Source organism: Miniopterus schreibersii, assembly GCF_964146895.1.
Source record: "Miniopterus schreibersii genome assembly, chromosome: 12".
Taxonomy (NCBI): Eukaryota; Metazoa; Chordata; class Mammalia; order Chiroptera; family Miniopteridae; genus Miniopterus; species Miniopterus schreibersii.
Window position 1 is genome coordinate 71,444,951 of NC_138112.1, and position 14,291 is coordinate 71,459,241.

Genomic DNA, 14,291 nt, shown 5'->3' on the forward strand with positions numbered 1-14,291 from the left:
GGCGGGGGTGGGAGAGGAGTGGGGCAATCTTTCCTTAGGGAACCCTGGGCCCCAGAAGGGCCCCTCCGTGTGCCCAGGGAGCGCTAGGCCCGGGCAGGGCCACGCTGGGCTTGGGTACCACACTTAGATGTCTAAATTATGGGGTAAACACATTTCTCCCTCCTCCCTCCCACTGCCCTGCATTCCTGAGGCCGGGCCCGGCTTGGTTACCAGGCAGCCGAGGCTGGAGGGCAGCCACCCTTCGAGCTGGCACGAGCCTGGAGCTGCTGACGGCTCCTCTTCCTTCAGCATCAATTAAGCAGGTTCCAACTGGCGGCTGGTTAGCGGCGAGTCCGCTGGGACCGCTCTGGGGGTGCGAGCTTGCACGTGGGCGCACGTGAGTGTGTGTACACGTGTGCGGGGGATGCAGTCGCCGGCCTGCGAGTCTGCCTCTGCACCTGTGTGCGTTATCACCAGCATCGCCGTGAGTTCCCGAACCTGAACCCAATGTCTGTGAGCTTGCACGCGTCTGCCCACATGCACCTGGGTGTGTGCGACGTTCACACGGCACAGCCTGCCGCTCCAGGCGGGCTCGGGCTGAGCTCGCACACCTGGGCACCTGTCACACACCTGGGCACCTGTCGGCGGAGCTCACACACCCGTCCCTGTGCACCCCAGGAATGGACGTGCGTGCATGCGTCTCTGGGCACGGACATGCAGGCCCGTGGCCCATCTGCGTGTGTGCACGGGGTGGGGGCCTGTGAGTCCGTGTGCTTGTACGTAACGTAGGCAAGCCTGGACATGGGCGTGTGCTTCTGTGCCATTCTTTTTGTTTTTTAAATATGTTTTTATTGATCTCAGAGAGAGGAAGGAAGGGAGGGAGAGACAGAAACATCAATGACAAGAGAGAGTCATTGATCAGCTGCCTCCTGCACGCCCCTGACTGAGGAACAAGCCCAAAACCAGGGCATGTGCCCTGACCGGAAATCGAACCATGATCTCCTGGATCCAAGGCCAATGCTCACCCGCTGAGCCATGCTGGGCTGGGCTTCCCCATACTTTTTAAAAATAATAGGCGTCCTAGTGGGTGTGAGGTGATATTTCATTATAATTTTGATAATGACATAAGTCTGATGAGTATCTTTTCTTGTGCTATTGGCCACTTGTGTCTTCCATGGAGAAATGTCTATTTAAGACCTTTGCTTGTTTTGGAATTGGGTTGTCTGTTTTGTTGTTGTTGAATTGTAAGTGTTCTTTATATATTCAGGATATTAATTTCTTGTCAGATATATAACTTGCAAATACCCTCTCCAGTTCCGTAGATTGTCCTTTTGCTTTCTTGTTAGTGTCCTTTGATGCACAAAAATTCTTAAAGTCCAATTTTTCTATGTGTTCGTTGTCTATACTTTTAGTGTCATATCCATGAAACAGTTACAAAAGCCGGTGTCATAAAGATGTTCCCCAGATGTTTTCTTCTAAAGAGTTTTATAGTTTCAGCTTTTTAAGTTTAGGCCTTCGATCTAATTTGCATTCATTTTGTACATGGCATAAAGCAAAGGTCCCAAATCATTCTTTTTTATGTGGATATCCAATTTTCCCCGACCATTTGTTGAAAAGACTGTCCTATCCTCCACTGAATGGTTTTGGCACCCTTGTTGAAAATCAATTTTCCATATATATATACATGAGGTTTATTTCTGGGCTCTCTATTTTATTCCATGGGTCTAGTTGTCTATCCTTATTCCACTACCATACTGTATTAATTACTGTAGCTTTGTAGTGACTTTTGAAGGTAGAAGATGTGAATTATCCAACTTTATTCTTCTTTTTCAAGATTGTTTTTGCTATTTGGGGCCCCTTAAAACTCATATGAATTCGAGAATTGGCTTTTCCAGTCCTGTGGAAACAGCTCTTAAATGGGATTTGTGTTGAATCTGTAGATCATTTCGGGTAATACTGACATCTTAACAATGTCCAGGCTTCCTATCCATGAACATGGGATGGCTTTCTGTTTATTTAGATCTTCTTTCCTTCCTTTCAACAACATTCTGTAGTTTTCAGTTTACAGGACTTTTACTGCCTTGGTTAGATTTATCCCTCCTAAGTGATTGTATTCTTCTAGAAGCTACTGTAAATGCAACTGCTTTCTTAATTTCTTGTTCAGGTTGTCCATGGTTAGCTTAAAAGCACAGTTGATTTTTGTGTGCTGATCTTGCGCCGTGCAACTTTGCTGAATTTGCTTGTTGGTTCTAGTAGCTTTCTTGTGGAGTTTTACCTCTCCCTTTTCCAATTTGAATGCCTTTTATTTCTTTTTCTTGCCTAATAGCTTTGGATAAAACTTCTAGGACTGTACTGAATAGAAATGGTGAGAGTGGATAACCTTACCTTGTTTCTGAGCTTAGGGAGAAAGCTTTTCGTCTTTGACCATTGAGTATGATGCTAGCTGTGGGTTTTCCACAAATACGCTATCATACCGAAGTATATTCACTCTATTCCTAATTTTCTTAGAGGTTTTGTTATGAAGAGGTGTTGGATTTTATCAAATGCCTCTTCCATATTAATTGGAGGATCTTGTGTTATCCTCTTTGTATTAATGGGATGTATAACATTGGCCAATTTTCTTATGTTGAACCATCCTTGCATTCCTGGGGTAAATTCCACTAGGTCATGGTGTAAAATCCTTTTAACATGCTGTTGGAATCAATTTGCTAAAATTTTGCTGAGGGTTTTTGTATATCTATTCATAAGGAATGTTAATCTGTAGTTTTTTTTTCTTGTGATGTCGTTGTCTGGCTTTGGTATCAGGTTAATGTTGGCCTCATACAATAGCTTAAGAAGTGTTCTGTTGTCTTCATTTTTTTTTTTTTAAAGAGTTTGAGGATCATTAATTCTTCTTTAAATGGTTGGTAGCATCTGCCTGTAAAGCCCTCTGTTCTTGGACTTTTCTTTGTTTGGAGATTCTTGATCGCTGATTCAATCTCTTTACTCATTACAGGTGTGTTCATATTTTCTGGTTCAGTTTAGATCATTCTTGTATTTCAAGGAATGTGTCCATTTCTCCCAGGTTATCTAGTTTATTGGTGTTCATTTGTTCATAGTATTACCTTATAATCCTTTTATCTCTGTAAAGTTGGCAGAAAGGTCCCCATTTTCCTTTCTGATTTTAGTTATTTGCATCCTGGTAAATCCATCTTTATTCTGGAGAGAAATAACTTGGGCTTTATCCAGTGACACCACTGGAGACACAGTCCTTCCCCAAACCAGGCCAAGGGGAGCTTATTCCCCTCAGACACAGCCCAGGTATGCCAAGGTCAGTATCCATTTCTGTTCTCCCAGCACACCCAGGTACCTGCCCAGGGACCTCTGCCAGTACTTGATCTTGGGAAGACACCCTGTCTCGGCCCCCATGTGCCCTCCTGAGGGGTGGGAGCCTTATGAGGGCCTTGGCCTTCCGTGCATGTGTGCACTGTTTCTGAGGTGGAGGTGGGGCCCATTCCTGGGAGGCCCACCCTACAGGAAAGGGGTGCCACCCCAGCACCGACGACATGCCCCCCCATGTGTCTTCCTTATAGTAAGAAAAAAAACATTAAATGGAGTCCAAAGACACTGAGAAGATATTGCAATGCGTAAAACGAAAGACTAACATATTCTTAATATATAAAGAACTCTTACAAATCAATAAGATTAACAATGCACCAGATCCTTGGATAAAAGACAAAAAGCAATGTCAAGGTCGAGATACAAATGCTAATAATCCTATTTGGAAATGGGGCTCTTTTTCATGAGTAAACAAAGAAATGGCCGTGGAAACAAGCCACTGCCGTTGGCAACCACTACAGACAAACAACGTTACCCCGCCGTGCTGGTGGTGGTTCCCTCTGGCGATGGGGACCCTGCCGGGAGTGTCATGGCTGGCAGCTTTCTGGAGGACAGTTGGGCGAGGTGCAGCTGGCGGCAGTTCCCCCTTCTCGGAATTCATGCCGAGAAAACCCTCGCACGTGCGGGCAAGGACCTGTGCGCGAGGATGAACGTCGCAGCATTACCTGGAACACCGAAGAGCTAGAGACAGAAAAAACCCCTCTGCGTGGTAAAATATCCTCCAGCCATTAAAAGTCGTGCGTTTAGAGACTGCTTACGGCCACGGGGAAATAATCACATTAATTGGAGAAGCAGAAGAGAACTGCAAGATGATAGTAATTATGTGAAACGGGCAAGGCCGCGTGTGCATAAGAAACAGGCCGAGCGAACGCAGCAGTGTGCACAGAGCTGGCCTCCCGGCCCTGCTCTGGGCGTGTGACGTTGTCTCCTCGGAATTTGCCAACTTCCCTACAACCATCAGGAGTTGACAGTAAGAGGTGTGTTTTCATTGTCCTTTCAAGGCTGTCTGACCAAAGAGAGCCAGGTTCATGATAGGACATTTAGGGAAACACGCACGATGTTAATTAAATGGATGGGGGATGGATGGATGGATGGATGGATGGATGGATGGATGGATGGACAGGTTGTCTGTGCGCAGTAACAGGTCACTTCAGTGACCTTCGCTATCCATTTGGGCGTTTCCTGGATTTTCTACATGGAAAGGTATCGCTTTTATAAGCAGTTAAAGAAGCTACTTTTAACAAAGGAGGCACCTGCTGAACACACAGAAACCTGTGGGGTCCCATCGACCGTCACCCCCAAGAGTTCTAGACTTTTTCAGAACTAGGGAGGCACTTCCCGTAAGCGTCAACGTGCAGCATTTGTAAACCTTTTACTCGGAAACCCCACCTCCAGGAACTCGCCCCACTGTGAACTCACCCAAACCTGAAAGGGCGCGGGTCCCAGGGTGTCCGCACGGGCGTGTCTGTGACGGGAAATGGAAGCGACATCCCCGGCCGTCCGCAAGGGCATTGTTAGCAGAACTGCGATCCCGCCACGCGGTGCCGACGATGTGGCCGTTAAAACGATGATGCCAACCTCTGTTGACATGTCCAGATGCCCTGGCTGCCATGTGGGGGGAACAGGCCGCAGGCTCGAACACCCCGTTTTTAAACAGTCAGGGCCTAGCTGCCTGTTCTCCGGGCACAGAGGCCTGCGAAGGCGGTAGGGGAAATTTTCTTAAAGGATTACTTCTGGGGAGGTATTTTAAGGTCTTTTACTTTCTCTGTCGCTTCATACGACGAACTGGCGTCATTGTTACAGAACATGACAAAGCTACTTTAAGAAGAAATGAATCTGTAAATGAACGAAAGCTATGATTCAATCAGAATCAGATGTAAAAAGAGTAACTCGGAGCCACATTTGGGGAGCAGGCGGGGGACCGGAGAAAGGGAACCTCTAGCCCTCCAGGCTTGGCACCCGCTCAGCCGCACCCTCGGTCCCACTGAGCCCAGCGGGGAGCCAGCGGCTCCGCCCCGGTGGCAGAGGCTCAGCCAGGGGCTGGGACTCCTTCAGAGTCAGACCCCGGGTGGCTGGGAGCCTGGCCGCCTGGGACGCACAGTGCCCGCTTGTGACAAAGGGAGCCACCCCCCAGCAACACCCTGCGGTCTTTCCTGGGCTCTGAGGCAGCCCCCTCACCGCCCGCCCCGGGTAATGTCATGAATTCACACCTGGAGGCTCCGACACTATGCTTTTCTTTTCTTTTCTTTTTTAAATATATCTATATTGATTTCAGAGAGAGGAAGGGAGAGGGAGAGAGAGAGAAACATCAATGATGAGAGAGTCATTGATCGGCTGCCTCCTGCCGATCCTACTGGGGATCGAGCCCGCAACCCGGGCATGTGCCCTGACCGGGAATCGAACCCCGATCGCCTGGATCCTGGGTCGACGCTCAAGCGCTGAGCCACGCCCGGCTGGGCAGCTGTGCTTTTCTAAAGCAATTCAGATTTCTGCCAGCTACACAGCATGCTCCCTACCTGGGGCCAAGAGGAAGCCTCCTCTCCACGAAGCCTGGGGTGGGGGGCGCTTAGTAGGTGCTCAGGAGCCACTGCAGACGCAGCGAGCCCTCAGGCTGCAGAGGGCCCAGCTGGCAGCTTCCACGCGCTCACTGGGCCTCGCTCCCTGTGCCGCTGGGACTCCAGCCTGGCACTCCTGCGCTCGCTCTCTCACTGCTCTCCACTTATTCAAGGAGGTGGGTCCGGCCGCCTGTGTTTGAATTCTGGGATGTCCCTTAGTTGTGTAGATTTAGGCAAATCACTCAAGACTCATTTTCTCATCTGAAAACCCACAGTGCTGCTGGGAGGGGCCCGGGAGGTGTGCTCACCTCTCGTCCATGATGCCCACACCCTCAGGCCTTGCCCATGCCCCAGTGCCCGGCTCCCAGGAGGCCAAGGAGCTTCTGGGGAAATCGGAGGCCTCACATCCTGCCCAGGACCAGCTGGCCTTGTGGATTCCAGAACTTTCCTCAGCTGCTGGTGGGCCACGGGGCCAGGAAGCGGAAGGTGCAGAAATAGAAACGCACAGCCAGCCGGTTGCTCCTTTCGCCTTGCGAGGAAGGGAAGTGGGGGGGGGAGCAAGCGAGGAAGATGGGGTGCACAGGAGGGGGCCCAGGAGGAAGCTGAGAAAGTGGGGCCTGGGGCCGGGCGGGGCCAAGGGTTTGCACAGCCGCCCCACCACCCGAGAGGCAGGGAAGTGAATAGCACCAGGTCTGCCCACCCACAGCCTGAACCCTGATGTCCCCTCCATCCCCCATGTGTCCACCTGGCCCCCCTGCCGTACCTGCCAGAGCGGAGGCCTCCCCAGAGCCCCAGCGGATTAGTGGGGCCTCAGAGCCAGCCCTGGCCACCACCCCCCCTCCTCCTGCACTGGCTGGGGAACCTCCAGACCCATTCGCCCTGATGCCTGGCCAGGCCCTGGGCTCAGCCTGGACAGCCGAGGCCCCGGGTCTCCAGTCCAGCCCGTGGCCTGCAGCCTCCAGGTCGTTTGGCTCCCCACAGGCCTCTCCGGGTCCCCCACCCTTGAACTCAGGCTAGTCTCCTCAGACCCCCATCTCCACCTCTGCCCCCCAAACTTCCTGTTTTCACATGAAAGAGGAAGACGGAGGGTCCACACACCCCACCCCCACCCAAGAGCGTGGCCTCTAGTCCCCGCAGGGCAGGGTCTGCAGGCACGGGCCAGGCCTCCTAAGGGACTCATTTCCCAGGTCACCGTGCCCGGCTGGCCGGCCTTGTGAAGTCCCAAAGGCAAACGCACTGCTCTCCCAGCCGAGCGAGCCCTCCCAGCCCAGCACAGGGGCCCCTCGGGTGCACCCCCACCCCCAGGAGGGCTGGCAGGCAGCAGCCTCTCCCATCAGGAGCCCAGATGCCCGCCCCCCACTTGGGGAGAACTGGCTGCGAGCTCTCTGAGACAGGGGCCGAAGCAGGGTACCCCAGCTCAGCCTGGCCCTCCTGCTGAGCCCACCCTTCCGGCAGGGGGCAGGCGGGACCCTGGCTCTTTGGTCTGGCCCCGGGCCAGGCCTGGAACGCAAGCATCCGGCTCCTGCCTTCCTGCTGGGCGCCTGGCGGCCTGGCGCGGACATGCGACAGGCGTGTGCAGGCCAGGCTGGGCGAGGGGCGGTTCACGGGGCGCGTGCTAAGTTCTGGTTTCCTGCCCTCACTCCGGAGAACAGGAGGGTGACAAGGACAGAAGTGCCTGTCATGGGGTTGTCACACCCAGAGACACTTCCAGGGCCTCCATCTCCACGACCTCCATCCCCACTGGGCACACTCAGGATGTGGCACCGCAGGGACCTCCCCCCAAGAGAGAATGACACCCACCCAGGGACAGGGCAGTCAGGGGACAGACAGGGTCCCCGGGGCCTGGTCACCCTCCCTTAGGATTAACCCCATTTCTCTACCATGAGCCAGCGGCCCCCTCTCCCCACGAGCTCCGGGAAGCAGAGGGCGCCTTCTACTTGGGGTCCCGAGAGAGCCAGGAAAAGGGGACATTTCAAGCATGCGCAGCGCATCTTAAAATGCAGACCAGGGCCTCCTTCCCCGAGCCCGTCGCCAAGCACGTGGTCTTTACAAATCAGGGGCCAGGCTTATGTTCCTTGAATGCCTCCTTTTGCTTAGGAATGCTAAAAAAAAATTTTTTTTTCAATTGCCTGATGTGTCTTTTAAATAGCCCACGCTTTCCCGCCAATCGAGAAAAATGGACCCTGTGTTTCGCTGAAGTGACGCGAGTTTTCCCCTCGATTTATTGTGCAAAGGAATCCGAGAGCCTGCAGCATCCAGAGGCAGGAAGGGTGTAGGAAAAGTTCGAAATTAGCGTTTCCCCAGAGTCTCTTCCAGATTCAAGGGCCGAGAGCGAGCACATTTTCCAGCTCGGGAGCTCGGGGTTTTATTAGTACAAGTTCACTTTCATGGCCTTGTTTTCTGGTAAAGCTGACAAGTAGAAAGGACAGGGTTTGGTTTCACCTTGGCAGGGTCTGGGCCTGGGTAGGTCCCTCTTGTGTCCCCCTCAGCCTGCTCCCTCCCTTGGGCCCAGCTCCACCCAGGAGTCCACAGCCCTAATCAATATATTGGCTGGAGAAAAAATAAAGCCAAGTCCATTGCAGGCGACTGACAGACTCTGTGCCGGCTGGGTGGCAGAAGGGACACGGTTTGTCCCTTCTATTTTGCAGATGGTTAGGGGTTCCTTACTGTGTAATTTTTAACTTTCCAGGTACACTAAGCAAAGGCAGTAAGGAATCGTGACCATATACCTTTAAATGAGTAAAACATGTTCTAAAATGAGAAAATCAGATGCTGGCGAGACCGTGGAGAAACTGGTACTCAGTCACCTACTGAGCGGGTTTGCACGGAGACCGCGCCGTGGGCCCAGTCACCCCCTCGTCCCCGAGCAGGTCCCATGGGAGCAGCCCACGCCGCGGGCCCAGTCACCCCCTCGTCCCTGAGCAGGTCCCATGGGAGCAGCCCACGCCGCGGGCCCAGTCACCCCCTCGTCCCTGAGCAGGTCCCATGGGAGCAGCCCACGCCGCGGGCCCAGTCACCCCCTCGTCCCTGAGTAGGTCCCACGGGAGCAGCCCACGCCACGGGCCCAGTCACCCCCTCGTCCCTGAGTAGGTCCCACAGGAGCAGCCCACGCCACGGGCCCAGTGGGCGCGAGCCGGCTGCGTGTTTCGCGACGTGAGCCCGTCTATTATATAAGCGCGAGCCAGCGGCGGCCGCGTGGAAATCGGCGCAGAGACACACCCCGCGCCACGAAAACGCTCCGGGCCGCGCTCCGGGTCCCGTGCTCGGGTGCTTATCCCCAGGACACGGACCCGCCTGCCCTTCCCGTGCGGGAGGCCCCTGCGGAGACTCGGGCAGCTGTGGTTGTCATGATCATCTTCAGGTCAGTGTCCTTGTCCTGTTGCTGCATTTCCAAGGGCTCACCTGGCCCAGCCCCCCAAATTCCTGCATTTCTCCGCCTGTCCGGCTCCCACCCCGGGGCTTTGCGCTTTCTTGAGGCGTCTCCCCCAGCGCTGGCATCCGGGTGTCTCCCTCTGGCATCCTTCCATCTCCGCTCAGACGCCCCCTCCCCAGAGAGGCCGTCACTGCCCGACATCCACAGCAGCCCTGTCCCCACGCCCAGCACCCTGTCCTCCCTTTGTCTGCGTTACTGTCCCCAGAGCACCCGCGGCCCCTGACATACTGCGCACACCTCCCGGCTACTCGCTGTTTATCTGGTTATGGCTCATCCCCTGCACCACGGGGTGTCAGCTCTGAGGGACAGGGACTTGTCCGTGGGGCGTCCACGGTACCTACGAGAGTGTCCAGCACACACCAAATGCTCGGTCAGCATTTGTTGAATGAATGAATGAATGAACGATGGTAAAAATGGAACCGATGCAAATGGCCATGTTAGGGAGCACTCGACCTATGGGGGATCGGTCACCCCAACCGCGGCAGAAACAGGAAAAATGGCCAGGAGGGAAAACCAGGGTGCACAGGCACATCCGTGGTGATGAATTACGGCTGTGTCCGGGTGCTGGCAGCCAGGGGCCGGCGAGGACCGCGGGCCAAGGGCAGTGGCCGCCTCCGTGGGCGGCGAGGACAGTGGAATGTCCCCTCCCTCTTGCTGAAACCAGGGAAGGTTCGGGCGAATGTCCACACGGTCAGGCCGTAGGATAAAACCTGACCGCCGGCACTGGTTCTTGCTGGAGGGAGGGATGGGACTGGCTGAGCCTGTCTCCGCTCAGCCACTGTGGGCGAGACCCTGCCAGCCGCCACCGTGTGTCCCTCCGCCCCGAACCCCAGGCCTGCCTGTCTCTCGGCCGTGCCTCGGTCCCGGCAGTCAATGCTCCGGTCTTTCTCCCGCTGGACGGCACCCAAACAAAGCGTTTTCCGCCCCAACCAGGCCAGCAGCGCACGCGCTTGCCTTTGAGTGGAGTAAGGTGGCCGGGTGAGGGGGCGTCGTGGTCAGGAGCTGGCCCAGGTCCCGTGCTGCAGGGACCCTGGCCCAGGGCACAGCTATTCCTCTAACGGAGGGACCCTGGCCCGGTGCACAGCTATTCCTCTAACGGAGGGACCCTGGCCCAGGGCACAGCTATTCCTCTAACGGAGGGACCCTGGCCCAGGGCACAGCTATTCCTCTAACAGAGACACAAGATGGCAATGGGGCTTGCTCTGTATCTTGATGGCGGTAATGACACAACTGTTTGACAAAACCTACATAACTGTACTCTAAAGGGCTGAATTTCATTGCAGGTAAATTTTATACTAATAAAGAAGTTTTATACGGGCTACTATGATTATTGTTATTATTTTTAATCTTCACCTGAGGGTATTTTTTCCATTGCTTTTCAGAGAGAGCGGAAGGGAGAGAGAGAGAGAAACATCAATGTGAGAGACACACATCAATTGGTTGCCTCCCACACATGCCCGGATGGGGACAGGGAATCAAGCCTGTAACCAAGATACGTGCCCTTGACGGAATCAGACCCAAGACCTTTCAGTTTGTGGGCAGACGCTCTAACCACTGATCCAAACCGGCCAGGGCTGGGCTACTATTATTTTAAATGATGATATGAGTACCAATTTTTTGACATACATAAAGGTTCATGAAGAAAAATTAAGAGTTTGGGTTGCAAGTGACAGAAACCCCCTTCCTTAAGTAAAAGTGGGAACCGATTGACTCAGGCGAGTGGATGGTCTGGCAGCAGACTCCGGATACCGCACAGCCAGGGGGACACAGGTGAGGTCATGAGGGCCCCGGCCCTTCCCCTGTGTCCACCTGCATGCTCCCTCTGTGTCCGTCTCACTCTCAGGCAGGCAGCCCCATCTGATGGCCAGTGACAGCTCCAGGCTCGCATCCCCGAGCCTGGTCATTCCAGCAGGAAGGGGGAGGGAGCCCTGTCCAGAGCACACCTGGACGGCAGCCCTGTGAGCCGTGTCTCGGCTGTGCCGTGTCCCCACTCCCGACCCACTCAGGCTGTGAGGCTATAAATACATGTTTGGAGCCTTTAAACTGCTGGTAATGTGTTTTGCAGTGACGGAAAACCAACACAGAGAACTTCCTTGAAATCGAAACATGTTCTGCTCTAGAAAAGCTCGTAGTCCAGAGGGGTAGACAGAGCATTCATTCATTCGTTCACTCATTCTTTCTTTTTCTTTCCCCATTGGCCATTGATCCAACACACAGTGGAAGAGCTCCTACCATGTGCTGGGCATGGGGGCTCCCCAAATAGACCAAGTGTGGCCCTGCACCCCAGGAACTCAGAGTATGAGTGGTGGCATCCCAGGGACCTACACGGGACCACCAACGCTGGTACAAGAGGGCATGTAGAGGGGGTCTCATAGAAACCCTCAGGCACACCTCGGCTTTGCTGCAGGGCCTGGGCTGGACCTCCCAGCAGAGGCCACTCAGAACCGGCCACCAGGGTGAGGGGTCTGGGGAAGCTGGTGCCCGGCCGGGTGGCCCTTGTCCACTCATGTCCATGTGCAGGGCATCCTCTCTCTTGCCCAGACTCCATTGCAGGCTTTGAACTTCCCCCAAATCGTCTCCAGTCCCAGCCCCTCCTGGGGCGTCAGCTCTGCTTGTCTCTCCTGCCCCTGCATCACTAGCCGGGTGAGTGACCAGCCTTGTTATTCTGTCCCAGGATCATCCAAGGGACCTCCTGCCCACACCACTTGGACAGCTATGTAGCCAAGAGGCACTGCCCTGGGCTTCTCCACAGTTAAACATGACCCCTGACCTGTCTATTGCACCCACACACAGCCCTGCAGGGAGCAGACCCTGCTGCCCCCGTGGCCTCTCCACTTGTCCAGCTGAACCACGCTCAGCAGGCCTCTCAGACCAGAGAGGCATGTGGCACAGATACACATGCATGTTCACACACATAGGCATGCATTCGTGCATTCACAGACACGTGTGTGCATGCACAGACACACGTGCGCACACATACATACATGTGCATGACAGAAACACAGAGCACAGAGAGACATGTACACATTTACACGTGCACACGTGTGCATGCCCTTTACACTCCCAGCTCCTTCTCTTTCTGATCATTTTTGTAATTCTGTTATTTACTTGTGTGATTAACCTGGGTGTGTGTTCTCCTTTCTCTCCACCAAAACATGATCCTCTTGAGGGCAGAGATTGCTTCTCTTTTGTCTTCTGTTTCATTCCCAGCACCTGGCACAGTGCCTAGCACACAGTAAGTGCTCAGTGGAAGGATGGATGGATGGATGGATGGATGGGTGGGTGGATGGATGATGGATGGGTGGATGGATGATGGATGGATGATGGATGGATGGATGGATGGATGGATGGATGGATGGATGATGGATGGATGATGGATGGATGGATGGATGGATGGATGGATGGATGGATGATGGATGGATGGATGGATGGATGGATGATGGATGGATGGATGGATGGATGATGGATGGATGGATGGATGGATGGATGATGGATGGATGGGTGGGTGGATGGATGATGGATGATGGATAGATGGATGGATGGATGGTGGATGGATGGATGATGGATGGATGGATGATGGATGATGGATGGATGGATGGATGGATGGATGGATGATGGATGGATGGTAAATGGATGGAGGAGTGAGTATATGGATAGATAGGTAAATGGGTAGGTGAATGTAGGGATGGATGGATGGATGGATGGATAGTTGAATGAATAGTTGAATGGATGGATGGATGGATGGAGGAGAGGCTCTGGGTGGTGTGAAAGCTTCTGGATGGAGCAAGTGGGATTTGCTGAGACTGGGAAGATGAGGTGGGGGAGGCTGCGAAAGGATGAGGGAGAAAATCCAGAAGCCCAGCTTGGCCATGGTCTGTTTGACATGACTGGGAGACCCCAAAGGGAGATGTCAAGTGGCCCCCGGATACATGGGTCAAAGTTCACAGGAGAGGTCATAGCTACAGAGACAAATTTGGAAGTTAGCAGCTTAAGATATTTAAATCCATGGGAACTGATGAGATCACCCAGGAAGAGGGGTCCAGAGAGAGGAGAGGAAACCAAACCCCAAGGAGCCCCAGCAGCCCTGCAAGATCGTGATCTCAGGGGGCAGGAGCCTGTGTTTCAGGCAAGGCTGTGTCCCAGCCCCAGAGCAGCACCTGGCTCCCACTAGATCCTTGCCCTTCGGGGGTCTGGCAGGGGAGAGGCTGGTGCAGCGGGAGGAAAGGAAGGGAATGGGGAGAAGCCGGGAGAGGAAAGTGCTGGATGCAGGGAGTGGCCTCCTGGATGGACTCCCTTTGTCCAGGAAACGGAAGACAAAGAAGTGGCCATTGGATTGGGCAACTCAGAGGTGGCTGTCACCACTGATGGGGGCCTTCTGGTGGTGGGGAGCAGGGAGACTGGAGGGGGCGTGGGGACCAGTGATGAGCAGAGAAATAAAGGCAGGTGGCAGGGATGTGGAGGTGAAGGCCCCTCACTGGAAGGGAACTGAGTGGATTGTGGGCCAAGGGGACCCATTCAACAGAGAGGGAGAGACGGTGGATACGGAGGGAGAGTGGAGTCAGGGGCAGGAAGTCCTTGGGGGGCGGGATCTGAGCAGGGTGGGGAGCCAGGGACACAGCACCCCCATGGAGCAGATGGGAAGACTGAGGCTTGGGGAGAAAGGGCTGCCAGGCCACACAGCCCGGGAGGGGAGCGCGGTTTTTACTCAGGCCAAGCCCCAGGACCTCGGCGGGACTCAGGATCAGCGACACTCTGTTGTCCTCTTTTACTCTATTTTCTAAATGTCCCACAGTGAAGCCTCTTGGCCTCTGGCTCTGACTGAAAGTTAAACGTTCAGACCAGCGCAGGACGCAGCAGAGCAGGTCCAGATCCCTGCGGAACTGGGGCAGGTCTTCCACCCCCACCAGCCCTCTGGCCAGCGCCCCCCACAACGCTGCCCCGCAGGG